Below are 21,008 nucleotides of genomic sequence, written 5' to 3'. Positions count from 1 at the left end.
CTCTCTTTCCTCTCTCTTCGATTTTGTATGTATGCATTAGGTTCTTAGGGCTTTTGTATGTATGCATTACTAATCCTTTCCTCACCCTTTTGTTGGTTTTGTAGGTCTTCTAATATTCTCTTTCATCATCACCAAAAAGAGGTAAGTGCTTTCCTCTCTTTCCTATCTTTTTATTCTCTCTTTCCTCTTTTTTTATTTACCAAAAAGAGGGGTTTTGTTTTGTAGAGCTTAATGTATAGATTAAGCTCTATGTTTAGGATAGTGTGGCTTGTATAGTGCTTCATGCATAAGCCTCCTCATGTATAATGCTTTGTGCATAAGGTCTCATGCATAACTTTATGCTTAAAGCATTATGCATAAGCTTTAGCATAGCTTGCATAAGGCTTGTATAAGATTTTGTATGCATGAATTACTAATCCTTTCCTCACCCTTTTGTTGGTTTTGTAGGTCCTCTGATCATCTCTTTCAACATCACGAAAAAGAGGTAAGTGCTTTTCTATCTTTCCTCTCTTTCCTCTATTATTATTGCACCCTTGGGTGTCGGGGATTTGTTTTGTAGGTTTGCACATAAGCATTATGCATAATGCTCATTCATGGTTTATGCATAAGCTTTATGTATAAGTCTCATGCATAGCTTTATGCATAAGGCCTCATGTATGCTTTATGCATAAGCCTCATGCATAGCTTTATGCATAAGGCCTCATGCATGCTTTATGCATAAGGCCACATGCATAGTTTTATGCTTAAGGCCTCATGCTTAAGGCTTCATGCGTAGTGCTTTATGCATAATGCTTTATACACAAGCTTTATGCATAAGGCCTCATGCATAGCTTTATGCATAACTTTGTAGGTCTACGCATAAACTTTATGCATAATTCTCATGCATGCTTTATGCATAAGCCTCATGCATAGCTTTATGCATAGGGCCTCATGTATAAGGCCTCATGCATAGCTTTATGCATAAGGCCTCATGCATAGCTTTATGCATAGGCTTTATGCATAAGGCCTCATGCATAAATGAATGAATGCATAGGCTTTATGCATAAGACCTCATGCATAAATGAATGAATGTTGAGGGATAATTCATGTGTATGCTCTTATTAAAGTGTCCATGTGGGCTTTGTTATGTGTGTTGTGTAGAAACATGTCTCGCACTCCAGATGAGACACCGGTTTACTCTCCATCCTTGTCTCCATATGCCATGTCGCCTGACCACTTTATGGGTTTTGTAGCAAAGCCCACGCCCGAGCAAAGAGTGATGCCATGTTGCCTGACCAGTTTTGTAGCACGGCCCATGCCCGAGCAAAGAGTGATGGCACAACAATATTTTGGGAGAGGGGTGGGCACTTCGGCCGCACCATCAGGCACCACCACCACTAACCCTAGTTCTCCTATACAAACCCCACAAAGAGCTGCCATAACCCCTCCCTCAGGTCGCTCGACCACTCGCTCCCTTAGGTCGCTCGACCACTCGCTCAACCACTCGTTCTGAAGGAGAACGCTCGAATAGTGGAGTTGGAGGTGGTTGTTGTCCAAGTGGGGGAATGGATGGGTCTACGCCCCCACGTGAGCATCCTTCCCCATCTAGCGCCATAAGCACTCCACGCTTACGATCATCGCGATGTTTCGACACACAACCTATACCCACCGGTGGGAAAAAATATTACACAATTGTTAATGGCAATGTGGTTTTGGATAACGTCGGGCAAGAGATGAAGAGCCGCATCCGCGAGCTTTGCCACATTATCTTTGCAAATGACTTTATGAATTTATGGCCAAAGTTGGTTAAAGATAGAGTCATAATTCAACTCAAGGATGAGTATAAGCCGGCCATCGATAGTGATGTCATCCCCATAAGGTGGATAAAGGACCACATGGTGGATGTCATGAAACATTGGCAGGGAGATGTGACTAGGAGAGTGAAGGCAGGGGGTGAGAAGCCTTGGTACATGAGCACCGAGGATTGGAATGAGGAGAAGCAAAAGCATGCAAGAAATCCCCAACGCTACAAGCAACAAGAGGATGCGGCCAAAGCCCGAATGGAGAGCGTAGGAAGCTCTCACCTTGGAAGCGGCGATTGGGATGCATTCCGTGTCTACTTTGTAAGTATCAACGCTTATCTTGTATGTTTCATTTGATGTTATGTCTACTTTGTAAGTATCAATGCTTATCTTGTTGTTTTGGTACTTTTAGAATCAAGTGGTTGGTCGGCTGGCAACGGGAGAAGAGGAGAACATTGCTCGTCACCATAACACACGTACTTTCTTTTGGTGGAGAAGCTTGAGCGAGAAGGCGCCAACCTCAATTGGGGGCGCATTGTAGATATGTTAAGTGCGGCAAGCCTTAACCTTATGATTTGTATACTTGCTTTACCATGTCATTTTAGATCGTTGTTTTGTATACCAAAAAAAGCATCTTGTATGGTTTTGGCAGGGACCAATGCAAGTGTAATTGAATGGTTAAAATACTTGTTGGAAAGTATTTCTCAACCACTGTAATAGCCTCAATTGAGTTTAACTATGCTGCTTAAAATGTGTCTCTTTAGTCTCTTTCCTTGATATCCAACGTACCACTGCACCAATTTTGTAAATTGTTGCTCTAATGTCATCGTTGAGACAATCCTTGATGGCTATAGGAAGCACGAATTGCAAGAATTTGTGCCAATCATGACTCTTCAAGCCACTAAGCTCATCGTCCTTTGTAAATGCTCCCTTCAAGCAATGCATGCATCCTGTAGGGGTACGAAACTCACTAATGCACTTCTTTACACGCCGTTTCTCATTCTTTGTCATGACCTAAGGTGCTTTTGGTAGCTTCACCTTACCATCTGCTCTATTTTGGGCCCATAAGTGGTGCATGCGTTGAACCTCTTGTAAATCATTTCCTTGTGCCTTACTCTCATTTGCTCCTATGATGGTTTTCCAAAGCATCTCGGCTATATTCTTGAAAATGTGCATTGGGTGAAGAAGATGGTTCACTAAAAGGTCATTTCAGTATGGAAGTTGATGGAAAATGCATAGACGCTTCATCCCTGGAGGTGTACAGGTTCGATCCAGCTCCCATAAGGTCCTCCAATCACTGCTCTTCCATATGCAAGGAGATCTCCCTAGAAATCCCTCATGCAAAGGATGGTCCACTGGGAGATTCTTGTGGCTCGTATACTATCTTCTTCATAGACTTTGAGTATCGAGCCTCAAGTTGCGGCCCAAATAATGGACATCCATTATACCCTGACATTGAAAGCCTTGTATAACATCAAAAAAGATTGTAGTAGCTATATTTGACAATCATGACTTAACATAATATATTATAAAGCTACAGTATTACCTGAGTACTCTCCATAGCCAGGCCAATCATGCATAGTCCACATAAGTATTCCTCTCAATGTTAGCGCACATTGTCCAAACCTCTTGGAAATATCATGAACTTCAATGCCTTCCCATAGAACACAAAGCTTCTCAACTAAAGGGGCTAAATACACATCCATGTTCTTCACCTTGTACTTTCCAGGAACTATCAAAGACAATAAAAGATGCCCTGTTTTTATCGCTAGCCATGGTGGAATATTATAGTTAACTAGACAAACAGGCCATGTACTCCATGATGAACTTTAAGACCAAATGGATTCACTCCATCCATCGCTAGTCCGAGTCGAATATGGCGAGCCTCCTCTTGAAAGGCTACCCACTTCTCTTCAATGTGCTTCCATGCAAGGGAATCTACGGGACTCCTCCTAAAAGGCTACCCACTTCTCTTCAATGAGCTTCCATGCAAGGGAATCTACGGGCACACACATAACACCATCCGTGGAGCTAGTGTTACGGGGGCATTTATCATGTTATCCATGTCATGTTCTAGTATTTTCTCTGAATCCGTCGCAAGTTCCTTGGGTTGTTGGATCACCTCAATTGTGGCTACTCTTATTGGTCTCCATTGTTCAGGTCAGATATCCATTGGTTTGTCATTGTTAAAGCGTGCATTGCCACTAATTAGATGTTCCAATCGCTCCACCAAAAATATTCTCCATTTTTTTGTATGATCATTGCAAATTCGTCGATGTCAAGCCACTTGGTATTTGCACAGTGAGTACATGAGCAAAGTGTCTTCTCCTCTAAATCAACAAAATTTAAGGGTGTGGCGTCGTCCATGGTTTCCATATTGATTTGCAGAATGGAAACGAATGCTTATTTTTGGAGGGGAATCCTTCCTTAAGTATTTGTGGAGGGTGGTAGTCGGTGATAGGTAATTTGAAATGTCTGGGGCACGCAAGGTCTAGAAAGATTTTGAATTTGAATGAAAAGTAGGGATCGTCAAAATAAGCGTCGAAAAGAACATCGAAATATCTGTCGAAAATAGCGTGTGAAATTTATTTTTTCGACACTTATTTCCATGCTATCTCCCACACAGTTTTTGACGCTTTTTTTCACCCTGATTTCAACGCTTTTTTCCACGGTTATTTCGACGCATATAACAACAGCGCATGTTTTTACAGTAAAACAGAACCTCTCTTTTTTTTGTATTTTTTTCGTGCGTGTGTGTTTTGCTTCCTCAAATCACGAGGTATGCCTCCTTTTTCCTCACTCCCATCTCCTCTTGGTTACATGTACATGTGATGTAAAATGTCTGTGTGTGTAATTATGGACAATTTTCTTATTTTTATACTTTCTCATTTGTTTTGCAGGTTCTTTCTCTCCCCCAAGCTCTTCTCCACCTCCTTCTTTGCCTTCCCTCCCCTCCCTTTGCCTCTCCTCTCCTCTTGGTTGTTAAATTGGTGTGTGTCTGTTGAAGGATAAACCTCCTTGTGTAACCATGCTATTCACACTTTTAGGATTTTGTATTACTAATTCATTTTCTCAACTTTTTGTTTTGTTTTGCAAGTCTTCTAATCCTCTCTTTCAACTTCACCAAAAAGAGGTAAATTCTTTTCTCTCTTTCCTCTCTTTTCAATTTTGTATGTATGCATTAGGTTCTTAGGGCTTTTGTATGTACACGTTACTAATCCTTTCCTCACCCTTTTGTTGGTTTTGTAGGTCTTCTAATCTTCTCTTTTTATATCACCAAAAAGAGGTAAGTTCTTTCCTCTCTTTCCTATCTTTTTTATCCTCTCTTTTCTCTATTTTTATCTACCAAAAAGAAGGGTTTTGTTTTGTAGGTCCTCTATGCATAGAGCTATAATCATAGAGCTTCATCTATGTATTAACCTTTATTCATAGAGCTTAATGCATAGATTAAGCTCTATGCATGCATTCATAATGCATCGAGATATATGCATAGATTAAGCTCTATGCATAGAGGTCAATCTATGCATGCATTAAGCTCTATGCATGCATGTTTAATGCATAGTGCTGGGGTATGGTTTAGTTTAGGATAGCATGGCTTGCATAGTGCTTTATGCATAAGCCTCATGCATAATGCTTTATGCATAAGGTCTCATGCATAACTTTATGCTTAAAGCTTTATGCACAAGCTTTAGCATAGCTTGCAGAAGGCTTGCATAGCAGCATAGTTTGCGTAAGCTTTTGTATGTATGCATTACTAATCCTTTTCTCACCCTTTGTTCGTTTTGTAGGTCCTCTAATCATCTCTTTCAACATCACGAAAAAGAGGTAAGTGCTTTCCTCTCTTTCCTCTCTTTCCTCTATTATTATTGCACCCTTGGGTGCTAGGGATTTGTTTTGTAGGTTTGCGCATAAGCATTATGCATAATGCTCATTCACGTTTTATGCATAATACTTTATGCATAAGCCTCATGCATAGCTTTATGCATAAGGCCTCATGCATGCTTTATGCATAAGGCCTCATGCATAGTTTTATGCTTAAGGCCTCATGGGTTAAGGCCTTATGCATAGTGCTTTATGCATAAGACCTCATGTGCATAGCTTTGTAGGCTTGCGCATAAGGTTTATGCATAAGCTTTATGCACAATCTTTATGCATAATTCTCATGCATGCTTTATGCATAAGCTCATGCATAGCCTTATGCATAAGGCCTCATGTATAAGGCCTCATGCATAAATGAATGAATGTTGAGGGATAATTCATGTATATGCTCTTATTAAAGTGTCCATGTGGGCTTTGTTATGTGTGTGTAGAAACATGTCTCGCACTTCAGATGAGACACCAGCTTACTCTCCATCCTTCTCTCCATATTCCATGTCGCCTGACCAGTTTATGGGTTTTTTAGCAGAAGCCATGCTCGAGCAAAGAGCGATGGCACAAGAATATTTTGGGAGAGGAGCGGGCACTTCCCGCACCATCGGGCACCACCACTGCTAACCCTAGTTTACCTGTACAAACCCCACAAAGAGCTGCCATAACCCCTCCCTCAAGTCCCTCGACCACTCGCAGAGGACAATGCTTGAATAGTGGAGGTGGAGCCGGTTGTTTTCCAAGTGGGGACATGGATGGGTCTACGTCCCCACGTGAGTGTCCTTCCCCATCTAGCGCCAGAAGCACTCCATGCTCGTGATCATCGCGACGTTTCGACACACAACCCACAACCCACGCTCGTGATCATCGCAACATTTCGACACACAAATCACACCTGTCCATAGGAAAAAATATTACACAATTGTCAATGGCAATGTGGTTTTCGATAATGTCGAGCAAGAGATGAAGAGCGGCATCCGCGAGCTTTGCCACATTGTCTTTGCAAATGATTATGACTTTATGACCAAAGTTGGTTAAAGATAAGAAAGATAGAGTCATAAATCAAATCAAGGATGAGTACAAGCCGACCGTCGGTAGTGATGTCATCCCCATAAGGTGGATAAAGGACCACATGGTGGACGTCATGAAACATATGCGGGGAGATGTGACTAGGAGAGTGAAGGTAGGGGGTGAGAAGCCTTGGTACATGAGCACCGAGGATTGGAATGAGGAGAAACAAAAGCATGCAAGAAATCCCCAATGCTACAAGCAACAGGAGGATGCGACCAAAGCCCGAATGGAGAGTGTAGGAAGCTCTCACCTTGGAAGCGGCGGTTGGGACGCATTCCATGTCTACTTTTTATAAGTATCAATGCTGATCTTGTATGTTTCATTTGATGTTATGTCTACTTTGTAAGTATCAATGCTTATCTTGTTGTTTTGATACTTTTAGAAGTGGTTGGTCGATCGGCAACGGGAGAAGAGGAGGACATTGCTCGCTGCCATAACACGTACTTTATTTTGGAGAAGCTTGAGCAAGAAGGCACCAACCTCAATTGGGGGCGCATTGTAGATATGTTAAGTGCAGTAAGCATTAACCTTATGATTTGTATACTTGCTTTACCATGTCATGTTAGATCGTTGTTTTGTAGACCAAAAAAAGCATCTTGTATGGTTTTCGCAGGGGGACCAATGCCTGACCCTGAGTGAGGGCTCCGCATAGAGTGGCCTTACCCATGTCTTTCCTCTTGTACATACATATTTCGGTTAGCTCACATCTTTGTTTGAGCTTATATAGCTTGTATGCAACTACTTTAAGCAATTTTGGCTTATCTCGTCAGAGCTTGATATGTAAATTTCAATCTTGCAACATAATTTGGCCATTGTTTGCACTTGTGTGAATTGTGTGTTATGGCACTCTAACTTTTCCAATAAATTCGCTTCGTTCTTCACATAAGAGTACAGCTACCTTTGGTACTCTATAATTTTGACATAATGGTGCATCCAGCTACAAGACTGCAGTTGGATGCACCATTATGCCAAAAAAATTATTATCTGCACGCGTCGAGATAACTGTCGAAATAGGAGTCAAAATGTTGGTCGAAAAATCAGAGTCGAAATGTCAGTCGAAATCAGAGTCGAAATAAGCGTGGAAAACATAATTATTTCAACCCTTATTTCGATGCATATATCGGCGCTTATTTCGATGTTTCTATTTTAACGCTTTTTTGACGCGTATTTCGATGTTTCTACTATTTTAAGCTTAGGTCTAAAGCATCGAAAAGAGCATAGATAATGGCCCCGCCTCTTGTAGTGAAATAAATAGTTTATGATGTGTTGTATTTTAAGTCAAATAGATTTATTGTTGCTTTAAACCTCTTGAATGTTTTAAATAGTTTGTGATGTGTTGTATTGTAAGTCAATTGTTGCTTTAAACCTCCTGAATGTTTTAAATAGTTTGTGATGTGTTGTATTGTAAGTCATTATATGATTTTTGGTTTGCTCCTAGTATACTCTGAATTTTTTCTAAATACAAACTTGTTTAGTTTCTGAAGTTAATACATCTTTTATTCTAGATAGTAGCATAAAAAGTATGTTTTGCTTGAAACAAAGGTGCATGTTTGTGTGTTCCATTTTTCAAAAGGTTTTAAAAATGGGTTTCAGCATCTTTGACAATTGGGTACAAACCAAAAAAAAAAAGGAAAATAGAAAAGGCACATGGCACAATTGACACAACTACATGACGTAGGGATATGTGCCACAAATTAGAGAAGGTCCACTCTAAATTTATATTTTATTGTTTTGGAAAGGAGGCTTGATAAACCTCACCATTCCTTTGTGATGATTTGAATGTTTTTTTGCAACATGCTTGGAATGATTCTTTTGTTTGAAGGAGCTATGATTATGACCTTCATATGGCTCCACTATGTAGTTTGTCATGCCTTGTCGTAAAAAATCTAAAAATACAAGGATTCAACACGGAGCACAAAGCATGGACTTTCTCACTCTTAAGAAATCATGCTTTGATATAGACTACAAAAATAACCTTTAAAGATTATAGCCAAAGTGTTGATTCTATTCAAGCCTCAAGTGCGATACTCTTGAGAATTTCTCATGTCATCGTCATCGACGTGGTACTAAAGATAAGAACTAACTTAATTCATAAATAGGTTTGCATATACCATCATAGTGGCCCTAGTGTGGATCAATGATACTAGATGATGTAACTTAATATATTCATATATATATAGGTTTGCATACCTTCAGAGTGTAGATCGAAATGATACTAGATGATATTCAAAACATTGCAACCTCATCGTGTGTGCACTCAAGTGACATGATGTCCTATGGCCCATGATTTTAAATTATGGGAAATGAGAATGACTTTATTTCATGATTAAGATCAAGCATTCCTAAAATTTCCAGCATAAATTATGATTGGTTCTCATAATACTTATATCTACCCTTTCCAGAAGCATTTTGTTCTCTAATTATATCCTACTGTTTATTGATTTTTGTACGCATTAGGTCTATTTTTTCTTTTTTTCTTTTCAAAAAAAGGCTGATGAATTATGATTAAGGAAGGGGAGAAATTACAAAGACGACATCCACGTGTCGATCATGCATAGCTACTATCCTAGTGGCTGGCGCGTGGCCACAGCACGTGATCATGCATGAGGAAAAACAAAGGAAAAAAAAAGGGGATCCGAGGCAATAAGAGCCACTTGTCTGGTTCTATATCGCTCCGGCCAAGTGTCACACGCGTGTTAGCATGTGCTCCACGTGGTCTGGGAGGATCGGATTAGCCTGTTGGCGGGATCATAGCAGGTCGCTTCTTCCAGACTGGTTCCTGCTTGAGCTCCAGCCAAGCTGGTGATGATTTTCCTCTCGCCTCTCCTCCTTCGTCCTCCTGAGGAACGAGCTCTCTTTTGCTCTGGCTAGCCGCCGACTCCTTCTTTCCCTCAGGTCGCCGGATGGGGCTTGCGAGGGATCTTCGTCTCGCTTGATTGCTCTTCCTCCTATGCCTCTTAAGCACAGACGGTTCTGTCTCCCTCGACAGCCTTTGGACGAGAGCCCTTCTGTTCAGCTTCTTTCTTTCTTGAACTTGAATCCGGGATCTCCAGCAGAAGGGGGCTACCTCTGGGGGCATGAGGCTTCCTTGCCCTTCAAGGCTGATTGGTTTCTTTTGGGTCCCTTGATTTTTAATTTACGACAGGTTTGATATAAAGGGAATAATCTGTTCTGACTCATTTCCTTTCTTTGCAGGTACACAGCAGAGGTAGATGTGGATGGATCCGACCTCTTGTTGATTTGGGCCTCTGCTATCGAAGGCTCTGGCATATCAGGGACCACCAAGAGACCTTCATGCGAAGTCTCCTGGCTCTTCTGTGTTGCTTCTCTTTTTTGATCTTGAGTCCAGTTGGTAGGCTCTCCTGACGGCGGAAGGGGGACTACCGGGGTCCTTGGAAGTACTCTTGACACACCAGGCCGCCTTCCTCTCTTGATGGAGGATAAGATGGCTCTGCCTCTTTCCTTCTTTGCAGGTACATAAAGGATGCATCTGGCACATCGGGATCATGAGGTTGTGGACTTACCTGATTTTGCCGAGATGCGGTAGCCTCTCCAGAATTCCTGGTGGACAGGCCAGCGGTGACTCCTTCTAGTCGATAGGTCACTTTTCCTTAGTAGCCTTTTGACTTCTCTTGGTTGATTAGTGACTGCATGTCTGTTGTTTCCCTCTTCTCCTGTGAGGGGAGGGCTAGGATTGTTTACTGCATCCTTCTGATAGCTTCTATTAATGCTCTGTCTTTTGAAAGGAGTAAGAGGATCTTGTCTCTGGTTTTTTCAAGTTGATTCATTGTGAAATCTGATTGCCTCTTTTGTAATTTAATCAACAGCATCTTCTCTAGCTTGAAAAGGGCTTGTGTTTGGATGTTCCAGTATCTGTTGCAGGATTTTGCTAGGGGAGGGCCCTTAATTTCAGGATTATCAAAAGTGGCAGCTAACCTCTGCAGCCATGCATGCCATATGTACTCGCACCTTACTACATTCCACAGAGCTGTAGAACAACCTATATTTTCTCCAAGAATTGTATTCTTCCAGTTTACTTCTTTCCCCCAGCTTAGAATAACTGCCTGCAACTCTTTGTAGGATTCTGAGATGTGCTTGCAGTGGATAAAAATGTGTAGATCGTCCTCGGGCTGGCCACATCTAGAACATTGGTCAGAGGCAATGTTGAACTTGGCTGCCTTACACTGGGTCCAGATGGCTCTGTAAGCAATCAGCCATGCGAGACAAGATTTCTTAGGTTCTATGTGTTGACTCCACAGCTCTTTGAGGCAACTATACCATCTTTTCCTGTCTTCCCAGGCTATGTTCCATGTGTGGTTCAGAGTAACCTGGATAGGGGGAGACTTTTCAAGATAAGGAATGGGTAGAATGGGTTTATTTTTTATCTAGCGAAAGGCCAGGAAGTTGAAGCTGGGGGGACTACTGATTCTCCAGATTTCCTGGGTATCCCATTGGGAAGTTCTGCTTTGTACTAGATCTAGTTCAGGGGTTCTGCAGTCGTATTTGCCTACCAGCTCTGCTCTTGTGAGCCAAGTACCGGTGAGGGGGTTAAAAATATCTGACCAAGTAGCCAGTCCTTTCCTGTGCAGATTGAGGGCAATATTCTCTTCTTCTGGACCTAGAAGAGGCTGAGGGAAAAAGGACCACCAGCAGGAGTCGGCAGTTATTAACCCTTCTGATTTCTTGTCATTGAGATTGATGGACAGTGCTCCTTTAGATCTGAACCAGGCTTTCCAGATTGAAGTAACAAGATGACTCCCTTTGGGGGTAATGGGATGTTTCGAAGCTACTATTGTGGTCATGGGTAGATTTACCCATTTATTGTGTCCGGTGATAGAAAATCTGGGGAGGTCTTTGACCAGAAGCTGAGCCCAGTCTTCAGATGGATTTTCCAAGGCTCTGATTATCCATTTAGCGGCCATTCTGTCTGCGATCAGACGGATGTCTAGAATCCCCAGTCCTCCCTTGAATTTTGGGACCATGCAGATCTCCCATTTAACTTTAGGTCTGCTTCTGATCCATGGGTCACCTCCCCACAAGTAGTTTCTGCAAAGCTTGGTGAATTCGTTGAGATCAGCATCAGGAGGCCTCCAGCAAAACTGAGGAAGTAAATCGTGGCTGGGATGATGAAGTGGTTGATGACCATGATTCTACCTGCTAGGGACAGTTGCTTCCTTTTCCATCTAAGTAGCTTACTTTCTATTTTTTGCATTACCCATTGCCATCTTTGTTTCATTGACACCCTGAATCCCATGGGGATTCCAAGAAGCCTGAAAATTTCCCCATCTTGGATGCTATGACATCCTGTTTCCAAGAGCCACGATGGGGGGGGTACGATGAGAGTTTTGATGCCTGTTTTACTGTGATTGACTTTGGATCCTGAAGCCTCACAGTAGATTTGGAGACAACTCCAGAGAACCTTGATATTATCCTCTTCGTTTGCAATGAGGCTGTTGGTATCGTCCGCGAACATCTGAGTGCACATTTGCTCACCGTTAGGAAGTTTGATGCCCACTAGTTCTCCTTTGTTTATCCTGTCCTTTATCAGCCAATTGAGCCCATCTGCAGCTATAGCATAGAGTAGGGGAGCTAGTGGGCACCCTTGTCTGATGCTTTTTTCAAGAGGGAAAGGGTCTGACAGCTCTCCATTGAGGATGATTTTGGCTTTGGCATTCCCAAAAAGTGTCTGAACCATATGGGTGAACTGAGGTCCCAGCCCCATATCTCTTAGGGATTGGAGGATGTAATCCCACTGGATTCTGTCGTAAGCTTTCTCAAAGTCTATCTTGATAAAAAGGAAATCCTGGCTGGATTTTTCTGCATAGTCGAGACCTTCCCATAGGGCGATTATGGAATCCAGGATGAACCGACCTTTGATGAATCCTTTTTGTTCCCTTGAAATCCAGTGTTTCATGTGATTACTCATTCTAGTGGCTAGAACTTTGGCTAATATTTTGTAAACACTGTTAAGCATAGTGAGAGGTCTCCAATTTCCCAAGATCTCCTTGGGGCCTTTTTTGTGGATCAACTTGATGAGACCTTGGTTGATTTGTGTTGGCAGTGCTCCATATTTCAGCGATTCATGCCAAACTTTGAGGATGGGGCCTGTTAGCACCTCACAAAAGGATTGAAAAAACTCAGCTGGGAGACCATCCTCACCTGGGCTCCTGCTGGGTTTGAGGGAATAGATGACCTCTTTGATTTCCTCCTGAGTGATTTCTTTCTCTAGAGTAGCAGCTATGTTGGGCGGGACTGTTGAAGGTCTGACTTGTTTTATTGTGTCCATTGCGGCTGCCTTGGATGGGGAGGGGAGTCCTTCTTCCTGGAAAATGTTGCTGTAGTATTCGGTGATCAGTTTTCTGTTCTCAGTTTGGTTCAAAGCCAAGGTACCTTCCTTATTTGTTAGCAAGGGGATATGCTCTTGCCTTTGTTTGACCTTGAGAATTTTGAACATTTCTTGGTTAGGTCTGTCTGCTTTTCCTGTCCACCATTCCCTGGTAAATAGTTTAGTGTGATGCAGAGCTATTTCTTCCTCTCTTTTGATCTTGGCTCGGATCTGGTTGGTATTGGCTGGGTTGCCAGAAGCCTCTTGCTGGTGCAGTTGTTCTTGGAGCTTTGTGAGTCTGCTGCATCTATGGGCTGCAACCTCTTTTTTGACTTGCCTGAGAAGGTTTTGGATTGACTTGACAGCAAGGTTCCAAGCTTTGGCCGGAGAGAGGGTTTTGGTGAAGAAGGATTCCCATATGAGTTTGACTTCTTCTTGAACTAGAGGCAATTTGAATAGGGCTGGATCTGTATGAAACCAGCACGCTTTGTGTCTGTTCTCCTGGTTATCCATTGTAGTAATGACAGGGTAATGGTCTGAGATGCAAGTGGTTGTGTCTACAACACATTCGCATCTGTTGAATTTGGAAAAGATTTCACCACTTGCGTATGCTCTGTCCAGCCTGGCTTTTCTGGCCAGGTCTCCTGAGGAGTAATTCTGCCATGAAAAACTTCCTTCCTGGCCTAGATCCTGTAGGTTGAATCTACGTTTTACCTTTTCCCAAGCTTGTTTCTCTGATCCAGCCAGGGCTAGACCTTTGGATTTGAATCTGTCTTTGAGGGTTTCTACCATGTTGAAGTCTCCCATTATCAGCAGTGGTGCTCTAAGACTTAGCAAGGATTTCCAGGTCCTGATTCTCAGCTTCTGAGGGCCGTGGGCATAAACACCGACAATGGAGAAGTTGTTCATGTGGAATACTATCCACTGATTGTTAAAGTCTATTTGAAAGTCTTTAAGATCTTGCATGCTGTCATAATGAATGCCTACTGCCAGTCCCCCGGCTCCATGAGTATGAAGTGAGTGGACCCAAAAGTGATCGGAGGAGATGGTGTAAAGCCTTCTTTTCAGTTCCTCCCCTGACGTCTTGATCTCCACAAGGGAGATGACGTCCAGATGTCCTTTTGATTTGATCCATTGTTTTACTAGCTGTGCCTTCTTAGAGTCAGTAAGCCCTTTGACGTTGAAGCTTGCAGCTTTCATTATCTTTTATTTGGGGGTTTGTGGGGACCTCCTTTCGCGGTTGACTGAGGGGTGGCTCCCAGTTGTGCCCTGCCTCTCTTGAGTTCCTTGCTTATATCCATGTCGTTGGGGTTACCAGATGGTGGGATGAGACCCTTTTCAGCGGCTGTTATGACTGTTGTGTCCATGTCAACCACATCCAGATTGTCGATTTCCTTGTCTAATCTCAGCTTGTTGATGGGGGTACTTTCAACAGTGTCATTTTCTTCTTCAGCTTCCCCTGGATCCGGAACAGCTACAAGAACAGAGTATCTATTTGGTTTGACAATAGGGTGAGAGGGCTTGGGCTTGGTGGCTGGTTTCCTTCTATTGACTTGGACAAATTCAGGATCTTTTAAGGCTCCGGAAGGCTGAGGGGGGCCGAGAGAAGGGTTGGATTGACTAGGGTTGAGGGGGGGGTCTTTTTCAGCTGCTTGGGGAAGGATGATCTGAGGGTTTTTTAAGGGGCAATTTCTGATGAGATGACCCTGCTTACCACAATGAAAGCATGAATTAGGCAAGTGCTTGTAGAGGATAGCCTGCGAATGAGAGAACTCACCACATCCTATTTCTATCTTGTCAGGGAGGGGGAGGGCTAGGTCAAGTTCGACTAGGACTTGGGGGTGCCACGCTGGGTTGTAATCCGAGAAGGCTTTGGTTCCTAAAATTTGACCTAAGGGGGCTAAAATAGCTTTGATCCCGGGGTTTAAGTGGATGGGGAGATTAGGGAGCTCAACCCAAACTGGATATACTGACGACTTGGGACCGTCTGGGTTGAAGTCCTTAGACCACCTCATGAAGCAAAAGGGTATATGTCTAAACATCCATTGGCCCGAGCTGATGACTTTCATAGCCATGCTTGCATCTTTGAATAAAAAGAGGTAGTAACCTTTGGGAAGGGCTTGTGTAAGAGTCACCTCTATTCCAAGAGGGGACCAACTTTCTCTTATCCAGGCTCTCATGGATTCCTTGGATGGTCTAGGTCCAAAGAGGAGGCCCACCAGGCATCTTTCTGTATAATCTTCTACTCTGCTCCTTACCTGATCTATTGGCAGGTTAACGTGTACAGTGGTGGCTGCGTTGTGACCTCGGTCAGTGGAGTTGGCTGTCTCTTTCGGCGGGACTGAGTCTGCTACTGCAGGTTCTTTTGCTGTCGGTCTGGAAACCTCTTTGTACTGGTCCTTGTTCTTCATGTTTAAGAGCTGAGCTTTGGCATCTTTTAGTTCCTGCATCAGTCTTGAGTTTTCGTCCATTACTGCTTCCATGATATTCTCTCCACTCCACGTCTTTTCAGGGATGGGGTTCCACGGGTTGGGTGGGGGGGCTAACTGAGAGGTTGAAGGAGATGCTAAGTTAAAGTGACTGCTGAGCATTGGACTTACTTTTGCAGGTGAAGCTGATACGTTCTGGGGTCTACTCAAGGACGGGCTCCTCCTCACAGTGCCCATGCACTTGGGAGGGCATCCGCCCGCAGAGAAAGAGAGCCTGCGCTGCAGATTGAAAGGGCGGGAAACAGGGGAAGAAACAGAGGTTCAAAACCAGCTTTTAAAATCGACTTTAAAATCCAAATTAGGAGCCTTTTCAACGCATTAGGTCTATTTGCACATGTCCAATACTAATGCAATAAAGAACAAAGCCGTTCATAGTATTTAAACGTACGGAGGATATTCATCATGTGTAAATTTGAAGTATCTGGATGGCTTCTGTTCCTCTCTCACACGCTCTGTGCCTCGCACATATTTATCCTTCCTTTTAGCTGGCTCTCTCTCTCTCTCTCTCTCTCTCTCTCTCTCTCACACACACACACAATGGTTGAATATATAGAGCAACCTCAGATTCGAAGCATCAAGGAGCTTGTAGATTCGGGACTTCGGCACGTGCCTGCCCAGTATATACGCCCACCCGAGGAGAGGCCTTGCCTCTCCGAGACTGCTAACTGCACCCTTCAAGTGCCAATTATTAACCTTGCAAACTTCCATGGACAAGCCAGGGCCCAAATTACCAAAGAAATTGGGCTCGCCTGCGTCGAGTGGGGCATCTTTCAGGTACTGAAAAGCACCAGTATCCCTGCAACTGCCAATACTTTGCATTCATTAAGAGCCCAAAATATTGGCTTTCTGTGACGGTAAGCTGCAGGAGCTTGCTTTCATAGTATCAAAGAGCCAACCTTGCACAACCAACGTTTGCATTAAATTCTGCAACAGTAAGCTGCAGGCGTCTACCTTACAAAACCAACTTTTGAATTAAATTTTGATGTAATTATAAGGTGATTAATCATGGGCCTTACAAAGCCAACTTTGGGGTGCTGTTGCCGACTTCTTTGCATTGCCAACCGAGGACAAAATGCGATTAATCTCGGAAGACCCATCTTGTCCATTGAGCTTCGTCACTGGCTTTGTTACCCACGAAAGAATTCGAGAGTGGAAGGACACCTTAGGATTCAAACCTTCCCCTACCATGGATGTCAAGCTGCTACCAGACTTTCTAAGGTGAGTTTTCGGACACAAAAAAAGATCCTCCCTTCCAATATATATTGTTACATCTTTATTATGTCATCTATTCCATTTTGATAGCTTAATTTTTCACGTGAATGAATTTTCAAGGATCCATATAAGAGTCCTGAAGGTTTCCTTATTATGGCTTGTACCCCCTTGTCGATGTTCCTGTATCATGTTACACGTTAAAGTTGTTGAATCATCATATGTACTTACAATTATGCCCTTTATAATGTCTTCTGAACTCCCTTGGTGGACGTTGTTGAATCACCATTTGTTCATACTCCCAGGGCCCCTATATTAGACTTTCATAAACAAATGGCTACCGTTGCACACATCCTATGTGGAGCAATTTTTGCAAGTTTGGCATTGGAGGCCAAGGCCTTTTATAAGCATATTTATCGACAAACCATGGGATGCAATTACTACCCTACTTGTCCAGAGCCAGAGCTTACACTTGGGTTGAGTTCCCATTCGGATTTTGGATCACTCACAATCTTGATGCAAGATGAAGTGCTAGGATTGCAAGTTAGAAAAGGAGATGAATGGGTCAATGTGAATCGTATATCAAATTCATTTGTTGTCTTTTTGGGAGACCAAATTGAGGTACGTTTTGATGCATGCCATGCAAGAAACATTAAAAGCCACTTAAATAAGATTTTGTAGACATATTGTACGTGGGTGAATGGCATTCTATTGCATGTATTACAACCACTTTAACACAACAAGACATTTGTGATGTAATGATGTTCTTATACTTATCTTCTTTCACAGATATTAACAAATGGACACTATAAGAGTGTCGAACATCGCGTTGTCACAAACGTAAAGAAGCCAAGAATGTCCATTGCTTGTTTCTATGGTCCAAGTGAGCATGAAAAGGTGGGACCTTTAGACAAGTTTGTGAGTGATGGAAGTCCAACTACATACAAAGAAACTATTTTTAGTGACTATCTTAAGAATGGATTCAGTAAAGGACTAAATGGCAAGTCCAATCTCGAATTTAGTAGGGATCAGCAATCCATTCCCCCCAAGTAACAAAGAATTCCATTGTCTTTCGAATGTACACATGGTAGTACCTTATGATCAAACTCATCATGCCTTTCTCTTTGTAAAATAGGGAAAAAATAATCATATAGAGGTTTATGTTAGGCCATCCTTTGTCCTATATAGGTAGTATATTATGGTCAAAATCATCAAGCCTTTCTCTGTGTAAAATAGGAAACAAATAATCACAAAGATGTATGTTGGTTTTTCTCTATCTTTTGAAAGGAAGAATGTTAAAAAAACATTGCCAAAAGCATGAAGCCTCTCTATGTAAAATAGTTTTAAAAAAAGCACATAGAGTTTTATGTTAGTTTTCCTCTATTGTTTCAAAGGAAGAATGTAAAAAAACACTCTTTGCCCCCTAAATTTGAGCTTAAATCAATAGTGAAGTGACTCTCTCTCTCTCTCTCTCTCTCTCTCTCTCTCTCTCTCTCTCTCTCTCTCACACACACACACACACACATATATACGTCTATATGTATATGTATATACATACATATATATAGACATGTCTATATGTGTGTGTGTGTGTGTGTGTGTGTATGTGTATTATATATGTATATATGTAAATATATACATACATACACATTACACATATACATAAATATAGATGTGGGTGTGTGTGTCTCGTCTTCGTGTTCGTGTGTGTGTGCATATGTATATATGTATCTATGTTTGTAGTGTATATATATGTATAAATTTATATAAAATACATATATACATACATACCTACCTATATGTATGGATGTATGTAGTATATATATATATGTGTACTCGTATGTATATATATATATATATATACATACATACACACACACACACGTATATACATATTTATATACATACCTACAAATATACATATACGTATATATGTACATACATATATACATGTGTGTGTATGTATGTATGTATGTATGTACATACATACATACATACATATATGTGTGTGTGTATGTGTGTGCATGTGCACGTGTCTATGTACACACACACACACACACACACACACACATACTATGATGCGTTTGAGGATTTGTGAGAATGCATCAATTTGTGTTCGTGGAAGTGTTAAGAGGGTATTTTCCTGACTAGTTTGCATGCACACCATTATTAATAGTGTCATTTCCTTCAATAGTCCCTGCCAAAAGCAATGTGGAGAAGCCTGCACCAGCAGGTAAGAGTACAAAGAATGCATGAACACACTTTAAAAAAAGGTCATCGTCACCGATTAGAATTTCTTCAAAACCAACAATCCCCTCATGGGAGGATTTTTGGAATTCCGGAAGATAGATGGACATTTTGATTATTATTTTTTTTAGAAAAATAGCGTTTTCATAAGGTGAATTTTAAAAATAAAATGGTGGTTGATTAGGCTCTACCCAGCTTAGTTTAAACACTTTATAACTATGATTAGTGTAGGATTAGGGCATCTTCACCACAGCCATCATTCTTGGTACACTCATGTTTTAACAACCATGGTGTGAACACCACACCGTAAAAGCACAGTAGGGTGGCATGGTTTGAACCCAAGCCAAGGCACATACTAGCTCTCAAGCTCTTTCATTGGCCAAGGAGCCACATGCAAACTACATGTTTATGGAGGCAATCGACAATGATATACAATGCCTTCTCCCTTAGGCTATACTTTACACATTGTGCTCACATTTGCCAATGCGATGTTGATGACGATGGTGACAATGGTGATGATTATGATCTTGCCTTTGTGCACAGTACATCAAATCTCCCTCCCTTCCAATATTGTTACAAATTCTAATTAACACATCTTTTTAGCATTGCATCTCTTCCATCTTAATTTTTCATTGTAATATACGTGAATGAATTTTCAAGGATCAATACAAGAGTCTTGAAGGTTTACTTGATTATGGCTTGTATCCTCTTCGTGTTCTTATATCATGTTATACGTTCAAGTTGTTGAATCATCCTTACAATTATGCATTTTATGTCTTTCGAACTCCTTTGGTGGTCTTATATTATGTTATACATTTGAATGTTGTTTGAATCATCATTTGTATATACTCCCAGGGCTCCTATATTAGACTTTCATAAACAAATGGCTACATTGCATACATCCTATTTGAAGAAATTTTTGCAAGTTTGGCATTGAAGGCTTAGGCCTTTTATAAGCATATTTATCCACAAACCATGGGATTCAATTATCTAGGGCTAGAGCTTACATTTGGGTTGAGTTCCCATTCAGATTCTGGGTCACTCACAATCTTAATGCAACATGAAGTGGCAGGACTGCAAGTTAGAAAAGGAGATGAATGGGTCAATGTGAATGCCATATCAAATTCATTTGTTGTATTTTTGGGAGACCAAATTGAGGTATGTTTTTTATGCATGCCATGCATGAAGCATTAAAGATTTTGTAGACATATTGTATGTGGCTCAATGGAATTCTATTGCATGTACTATAGTCACTTTGACACAACAAGACATTTTTTATGTAATGATGTTCTCATACAATATATATTAACAAATGGACACTATAAGAGTGTCGAACATCAAGTTCTCACAAAATAAAAGAAGCATGTGTCCATTACTTGTTTCTATGGTCCAAGTGAGACCATGAAAAGGTGGGACCTTTAGGAAAGTTTGTGAGTGATTAAAGTACAACACTTGGATGGCAATAAGGAAAAAGCTTGTGGTGGGACAAAAGTGCCCATGGCATCACTACATGGCCTCACTATAGCACTACCATAAATATGAGCAGTAACCCTAAGGTGTCTGTTCACACCTGGATGACCGTGGGGAAAAAACTTGGTGGGATAAAAGTGCCTGTGACATCAATACATAGCCTCACTATAGTACTACCATAAATCTCTAATGTGCTAATTGTGATAACAATTTATTATGTGGTAGACTATTTAGGCCCTGATACATTTACAAAATGTGTTAAGAAGCTGGTAGACTATTTAGGTTATAGTAAATCTAAAAAATGAGTTAAAATTAATCCCAAGAAAACTCCTGCTAGACTATTTCAAAATGTTGTGCCTTTTTTAAACAACTTTACAACAAGGATATTTTAGTAGAATTATGAAAGATATATTTCATCCTCTATTGTATGTATGTATGTATATATATATATATAGTACGAACTAATGCTAGTGGCACTAATATAGAAGCCTTCTTAAGGTAAGATAGAAAATGAATATGATAGCCTTTGCAAACATAAAAATCATTTGA

General features: G+C 41.4%; 1 pseudogene; it reads left to right on the top strand.

Moving 5' to 3' along the window:
- The first annotated feature begins 16,070 nt into the window (after positions 1–16,070).
- On the top strand, positions 16,071–17,795 carry LOC147619328 (fe(II)/2-oxoglutarate-dependent dioxygenase 4-like; annotated as a pseudogene).
- The last annotated feature ends 3,213 nt before the right edge of the window (positions 17,796–21,008 follow it).

Source organism: Cibotium barometz, chromosome 33 (genome assembly GCF_041138505.1).
Source record: "Cibotium barometz isolate CiBa-2024 chromosome 33, ASM4113850v1, whole genome shotgun sequence".
NCBI lineage: Eukaryota > Viridiplantae > Streptophyta > Polypodiopsida > Cyatheales > Cibotiaceae > Cibotium > Cibotium barometz.
This window is presented reverse-complemented; position numbering and strand designations above follow the sequence as displayed.